Consider the following 8,385-nt stretch of genomic DNA (forward strand, 5'->3'; position numbering starts at 1 on the left):
ACGAATGAATTGAGGATGTAAAAGTTAAAAGTAAAAGGGAAAGTTGCAAATAATAACTCTGTGAGCACTGTTGATGTCAAATTGAATGAATAGGATATCAGGTTCACTTGAGTGACCTAGCAGTATTGGCGGCGGAGGTTTTGCACTCTACCGAGTGCTCCCCCTCCAGTTTACCCTGTGTACTTCCCATCCCTCTCCCTTCCACAGATCTCCTCATGTCTCTGTTACCCACTATTTTGTCCTTCCCTCTCCCACTCCTCTTGTCTCCTGCTCCCCTTGTACATTCTGTGTGTTAGCTCTCATACGACTCTCGACAATGTACACAAAGATTAAAAATAATAATTTTAAAAAACGTCTTCATGTCCATATTTCAGTCAAGGAGCCAGGCAGACTGAAGGACACGTCATTGTGGAAGGACATCACAGCAGGATCCCTTTATTCTGCGCATGCGCAGCCTCCCCTCTACATCATGACATCATTCAACACAATACTGCACTCCTCCCTCCTATGTATGCCTTACAATTCTGACGGAAGCGTTTGTATTACACCGTGAACTCTAAACCCTTAAATAAAACATCGAATCCATTCATCCATTCAGTTTTTGTTTTCAAAACAGTTGTTAAAATTCACATACAAAAGGAACATTTCCTTGTGTAACTTCGTTCCTTTCCAAGCAATCAACTGAAGATAACCTCAACAATGTTTCCGAACGTTGGAACGAGAATAAACACAAAATGTAGTAAAACCATCAATATTTTCTTTACTCACAAAAACTGCCAAACCCACTGTTGTACAATTCGAGTTGAAGAACAACAGATCTAACCCTGGATGGAGGTTTAGACACTCCAGTGGACCTTCTGACGGGTGTTGGCGTTGTCGTTACCTCCTTACTACCTACTGGTGAGGGTGAAACTGCTGGTTTCTCATTTACAACAGTTTTTATATCTCCTGGTTCTAGTATTGAATTTACCAACTCTTCTAGAGGTTCTAAACTAACAGGAAGACTAATCGAGGAGATGTCTCGTCTTAGTTCGACCTCAGGTAAGTAATCTCTCTCCAGTGGCTTTGGTGTTGTCGTTACCTCCTTACTACCTACTGGTGAGGGTGAAACTGCTGGTTTCTCATTTACAACAGGTTTTATATCTCCTGGTTCTAGTATTGAATTTACCAACTCTTCTAGAGGTTCTAAACTAACAGGAAGACTAATCGAGGAGATGTCTCGTCTTAGTTCGACCTCAGGTAAGTAATCTCTCTCCAGTGGCTTTGGTGTTGTCGTTACCTCCTTACTACCTACTGGTGAGGGTGAAACTGCTGGTTTCTCATTTACAACAGGTTTTATATCTCCTGGTTCTAGTATTGGATTTACCAACTCTTCTGGAGGTTCTAAACTAACAGGAAGACTAATCGAGGGGATGTCTCGTCTTAGTTGGACCTCAGGTAAGTAATCTCTCTCCAGTGGCTTTGCTGTTTGCTCTCGAGAGTCATCTGTGATCAAATGATCTGTGTGTACATGTCGGCGGGTATTTCCCGGTATCCTGACTCGGTACGTATTCGGACCTTTAATGGGTGCGATTGTACCAGGTGTCCACTTCTCTTTTCCTCGCCTTAAATTTCAAACACGTACCGGCTGATACATGTCATACTGACGAACGCTCGGGTGGAACCCGTCACGTTGACATTTTGAAGCTATCTGATTATTTTCGACTTTTCGTTGTAGATACGGTTTCACTAACGAAAGTCGAGTTTTTGGAGTACGTTTTAGGAACAGTTATCCGGATGTTATCCCGGTTGTCATGTGTGGTGTGTTCCTATGATTCAGGAGTACTTTCGCTACCCTGTGTTGTAATGACAATAAATTATCTGATTTCTTGAACATTCTCTTGAATGTCTATACATTCTTTTCGGCCAATCCATTTGAAGAGGGGTGGTATGGAGGGCATAAGGTATGTTCAACACCATTGGATCTCAAAATGTTACAAATAAATTGTGGTCCATTATCTGAGACTGTGTGGCCGACCCAGATCTTGCAAATAAGGGTCGAAGGACCATGATCAAACCAACAGCGGTCGTGCTACCCTGGATCAAACCAATATGGAGGCTGCATGGCATCATGGGATAACTGAAAACCCTCCACAAGTCTATACCAACACCAGGGGTGTGTTCCCTTAGCAAGCTGCTTGCTATCCCTTGCCAGGAGGCTTGCTTCATTCAAAGGGCTCAAGCAAGCACTCCAATGGAACGGCGTGCTCGGCAACGCCTTCACAACATGGCGGTATCCGTGGAAATAACGCTGTCCAGCCCGTCGTTTTCAGTTTTACTCGATCATCTTGTGACAACTTCCCCAAATTAATTTATTGTGTTGGCAGTGGCTACAGTACAGTACAGAGTGCATTTACCATTGTGTTTACCAAGGCTACCATTGTGCATTTTGGGGAGGGGGAAGGATTGTACGTGTTTGTAGATCTTGAAGAATGAGGATGAAAAGTAGAAATTACAATAAAAGTATGAAATGGATGTTACAATAACATTATAACGACATGAGTGTACAAAACAAGGCTATGCTTCTGATCATTTCACTGGTTGTAGTATTGTTTTGAATTCGCCTTCGGCGGTCATTCTTGCTAATTCAACGAGGTACCTCTCTTAATAGCGAATGCAGTGAGCTTCATACTTAACGCGTGCACATGAGAGAATAGGAAACAACAACAACAACAATAACACAATACCTTGGCAATTTGGAATCAGTGTCGTTGGTAATGACCCTTTTGCTTCCGGTTGTTGTTAAACGCTGTGCGGTGTATAAACACGATTGGGTTTTATTTCTGTCTTGTGAATATTACTTAATGCGTGCACATGAGAGAATAGTAAACAACAACAAGAACAACACAATGCCCTGGCAATTTGGAATCCGTGTCGTTGGCTATGACCCTTTTGCTTCCGGTTTTTTTTGTTTGTTTGTTTCTGGTTTTTTTTTTGTTTTCGGTTTTTGTCATGGGGAATGATGCATGCCAGGAGATAAAGGCATCGTCGGAGACATGAAAGACCAAAATAATATCAGACATGGTGAATATTTCCTCCACTGATTTTAATAAAGATATCTCCCGCATCATCAAAAAAATTTTTTAATCGTGATTTACGTTATTTGATCGCTGATCCCGAATCCAGGCCGAAGTCACCGGAAGTTGCGCATACAGTTGTGAACAAGTTATAGGTAGTCAGAAGCGAATGTAAGAAGAATTCTACGTTCGCTTCGACTATTTATTTTGTTCAGATGAGATCCTGTTCTAGGCGGTGTAGTTGTTGTTGTGAAGGTAATGTTGAGGTAAAATGTTGAGATAATATATTCTTTTTTTAGATGAGATCCTGTTCTAGGTGGTGTAGTTGTCGTTGTGAAAGTAATGTTGAGGTAAAATGTTGAGATAATATATTCTTTTTTTAGATGAGATCCTGTTCTAGGCGGTGTAGTTGTCGTTGTGAAGATAATGTTGAGGAATTTTTTTTTTCAGATGAGATCCTGTTCTAGGCGGTGTAGTTGTCATTGTGAAGGTAATGTTGAGGAATTTTTTTTTCAGATGAGATCCTGTTCTAGGCGGTGTAGTTGTCGTTGTGAGGGTAATGTTGAGGAATTTTTTTTTTCAGATGAGATCCTGTTCTAGGCGGTGTAGTTGGCGTTGTGAAGGTAATGTTGAGGTAATATTAATTTTTTTTAGATGAGATCCTGTTCTCGGCGGCGTAGTTGTTGTTGTGAAGGTAATGATGAGGTATAATGTTGAGGTAATATATTTTTTTCAGATGAGATCCTGTTCTTGGTGGTGTAGTTGTTGTTGTGAAGGTAATGTTGAGGTATAATGCTGAGGTAATATTAATTTTTTTAGATGAGATCCTGTTCTACGCAGTGTAGTTGTTGTTGTGAAGGTAATGATGAGGTATAATGTTGAGGTAATATATTTTTTCAGATGAGATCCTGTTCTTGGCGGTGTAGTTGTTGTTGTGAAGGTAATGTTGAGGTATAATGCTGAGGTAATATTATTTTTTTTAGATGGGATCCTATTCTAGGCGGTGTAGTTGTTGTTGTGAAGGTAATGCTGAGGTAATATATGTTTTTTTTTTTTTAATCAGATCCTGTTCTAGGTGGTATAGTTGTCGTTGTGAAGGTAATGTTGAGGAATTTTTTTTTTCAGATGAGATCCTGTTCTAGGCGGTGTAGTTGTTGTTGTGAAGGTAATGTTGAGGTAATATAAATTTTTTTGATGATATGCTGTTCTCCGCAGTGTAGTTGTTTTGAAGGTAATGTTGAGGTATAATGTTGAGGTAATATTAATTTTTTTAGATGAGATCCTGTTCTACGCGGTGTAGTTGTTGTGAAGGTAATGTTGAGGTAATATTTATTTTTTCAGATGAGATCCTGTTCTTGGCGGTTTACCCAGGTCGAAAAACCTGTTAAAACCAGTACACATTTTCAACTGGTCTCTATTGGTTCTAATTGGTCTTTAACTGGTCTCTATTGGTTCCAACTGGTACCAGTTAAATTCAGTCAGAATTCCAATTTCCCAGTTGAAAAAACCAGTAGCTCATATTTGTACCAGTTAAAGTCTTACTGGTTCCAGTTGATACCAGTTGCAATGTACTGGTCCCAGTTGATACCAGTTGCAATGTACTGGTCTCCCAGTTGATACCAGTTACAATGTACTGGTCCCAGTTGATACCAGTTAGTTAAATACATGTATTTCAACTGGTAATATATCACTCTATTCCAATTTCCATATTAAAACCAGTAAGAAACCAACTGGCTTTACTGGTACCAGTTGGCTACTGGTTTTCAACTGGTACCAGTTGACCAGTAAGCTACTGGTCTTTACTGGTTTTTTGACCTGGGTAGTTTTTGTGAAGGTAATGTTGAGGTATAATGTTGAGGTAATATTCATTTTTTTCGATGAGATCCTGTTCTACGCGGTGTAGTTGTTGTGAAGGTAATGTTGAGGTATAATGTTGAGGTAATATTTATTTTTTCAGATGAGATCCTGTTCTTGGCGGTGTAGTTGTTGTGAAGGTAATGTTGAGGTAATATTAATTTTTTTAGATGAGATCCTGTTCTTGGCGGTGTAGTTGTCGTTGTGAAGGTAATGTTGAGTTAATGTTTATTTTTTTAGATGAGATCCTGTTCTTGGCGGTGTCGTTGTTGTGAAGGTAATGTTGAGGTATAATGTTGAGGTAATATTAATTTTTTTAGATGAGATCCTGTTCTACGCGGTGTAGTTGTTGTGAAGGTAATGTTGAGGTATAATGTTGAGGTAATATTTATTTTTTCAGATGAGATCCTGTTCTTGGCGGTGTAGTTGTTGTGAAGGTAATGTTGAGGTAATATTAATTTTTTTAGATGAGATCCTGTTCTTGGCGGTGTAGTTGTCGTTGTGAAGGTAATGTTGAGTTAATGTTTATTTTTTTAGATGAGATCCTGTTCTTGGCGGTGTCGTTGTTGTGAAGGTAATGTTGAGGTATAATGTTGAGGTAATATTAATTTTTTTAGATGAGATCCTGTTCTACGCGGTGTAGTTGTTGTGAAGGTAATGTTGAGGTATAATGTTGAGGTAATATTAATTTTTTTAGATGAGATCCTGTTCTACGTGGTGTAGTTGTTGTGAAGGTAATGTTGAGGTAATATTAATTTTTTTAGATGAGATCCTGTTCTTGGCGGTGTCGTTGTTGTGAAGGTAATGTTGAGGTATAATGTTGAGGTAATATTAATTTTTTTAGATGAGATCCTGTTCTACGCGGTGTAGTTGTTGTGAAGGTAATGTTGAGGTATAATGTTGAGGTAATATTAATTTTTTTAGATGAGATCCTGTTCTACGCGGTGTAGTTGTTGTTGTGAAGGTAATGTTGAGGTAATATTAATTTTTTTAGATGAGATCCTGTTCTACGTGGTGTAGTTGTGAAGGTAATGTTGAGGTAATATTAATTTTTTTAGATGAGATCCTGTGCTTGGCGGTGTCGTTGTTGTGAAGGTAATGTTGAGGTAATATTAATTTTTTTAGATGAGATCCTGTTCTTGGCGGTGTCGTTGTTGAGGTATAATGTTGAGGTAATATTAATTTTTTTAGATGAGATCCTGTTCTTGGCGGTGTCGTTGTTGTGAAGGTAATGTTGAGGTATAATGTTGAGGGAATATTTATTTTTTCAGATGAGATCCTGTTCTTGGCAGTGTCGTTGTTGTGAAGGTAATGTTGAGGTAATATTAATTTTTTTAGATGAGATCCTGTTCTAGGCGGTGTAGTTGTCGTTGTTGAGGTATAATGTTGAGGTAATATTAATTTTTTTAGATGAGATCCTGTTCTAGGCGGTGTAGTTGTTGTTGTGAAGGTAATGTTGAGGTATAATGTTGAGGTAATATTTGTGCTGTATCACGTGATTGGGTTTTCGTATATCATGACGCGCCCGCTCGGGGTGGCAGGAATGTACATCAGGACGCGCAATAAAGCGGAGTTGATGCTAACACTCTTGCTTCTCGTGTTCCACTGCACCTCGTACACCATAGTTGGCTGACGAGGATGGTTGAAAACGGACTTGTGCCCGTTTTCGTCGGAGACGACTTCGAATTGTTTTCAGAACAATTGGGATGCTATTTCCACGCGAATGATGTGGTCGACGAGAGCAAACAGAAGTCGATCTTGCTCGCTACGCTAACAACGGAACATTATCGACGACTGAGTGATTTGGTGGTGCCGGACAAGCCCCGTGATGACGGGCTGTCGTTTCGGGACGTTGTGGAGAAGATGAAAGCACACATGGCGCCAGAGAAGTCATTACAGCTCGCTCGATACCAGTTCGATCGCCTCTCGAAAGGTGCAGAGGAGCGCGTCGCTGATTTCGTGGCATGCAAGTTCACGGCGGAGGAGCGTCCAGCTTGGCTCAGAGATCGTTTTATTGCTGGTTTACAAGATGCGAAGATGGTTTCGGCAGTTCAACGGCTGAAGGGTGAAGCCATTACATTCGACTCGGCGGTCGAGACTGCTACAGCTGTCGAGCAGACGCGCGGAGATGTTCGGGCCATCACCGGCCACGCGGGGTCGCGAGCGCCCCGGGCCGCACGCACGACCTTTGGTGCGGGTCAGACGTCACCGCGCGGCCGCACGAGCGATGAGGTGACCCCGCGGACGTGTTTGGGATGCGGAGGTCGACACCTATGCCGGGCGTGCCCGTACAAAGGCACCATGTGTTTTAATTGTCACAAGGTAGGTCATCTGAAGCGTGTGTGCCGTGGGGCGCCGGCCACCGTTAAGGTGGTGTGCGAGGCGGTGTGCGAGGAGATGGCGATGTGCGATGTGCGAGGCGACCTCGGCGACCCGGGGCAGAATCGGCAGCCATTGTTGAGCCTGTTTTCAATTGGCCCTGCGGCGGCGTGCCTGATGACGGTGGAAATCCAAGTGAACAACACGCCGATCACGTTTCAGGTTGATACGGGAGCGGCTGTGTCGATCATAGGTGAACAGACCGCGCATAGACTCAACGGCCTGAAGCTTATCAGGTCAAACCTCACGCTGTTCACGTACACTCGCAAGAAGATAACGCCAGTCGGGATGGCAGACGTGTCTGTGTGGTACCAAGGCCAGGTCGCCGCGCTTCCGTTATATGTCGTGCGGGGGAGGGGAATGCCTCTCCTCGGCCGAGACTGGCTGTCCCGCATCAGGCTAGACTGGGCTGCAGTTCACCTTGTGCAACCCGTGCCGAGCCGGTGGGAGGATCAGTTGGAGAAGATTCTTCAAAGACATCAAGGTTTGTTTTGCGACGACCTTGGGAAACTCAAGGGCGTGGAGGCAAAGCTCTTCCTGAAGGAGGGGGTGGTTCCTCGTTTTTGTAAACCACGACCGGTGCCGTATGCCCTGCGGGACAAGGTCAAGGGTGAACTGGATAGGCTGGAGGCCTGTGGAGTGATCGAACGGGTGTCGTACTCAGATTGGGCCACCCCGGTCGTCACGGTGCTGAAACGGAATGGAGACGTCCGATTGTGCGGGGACTTCAAGTCCACGGTTAACCCGGGGCTCAGCGTGGAGCAATATCCACTGCCGTCAATCGATGAAATGTATGCACGATTGGCGGGGAGTCGATACTTCACGAAGCTAGACCTGCGTGATGCATATTTTCACCTGGCGATGGATCCCGGGAGTAGCAAGCTTTTGACAATCAACACGTGTCAAGGGCTCTATCATTATACCCGACTCTGTTTTGGGATTGCTTTGGCCCCAGCCTTGTGGCAGAAAGCCATGGATCGGGTTTGCATTGGCCTGCCCGCTCAGACCTACCTGGACGATGTGCTCATTGCGGGGAAAATGGCAGACGAGCACCTTGCGAACATTGCCCAAGTGCTGACAAAGCTAGAAGCGTGCG

The sequence above is a fragment of the Eptatretus burgeri genome, chromosome 4, assembly GCF_056783735.1.
Source record: "Eptatretus burgeri isolate ZD-2024b chromosome 4, Ebu_testis_v1, whole genome shotgun sequence".
Taxonomy (NCBI): Eukaryota; Metazoa; Chordata; class Myxini; order Myxiniformes; family Myxinidae; genus Eptatretus; species Eptatretus burgeri.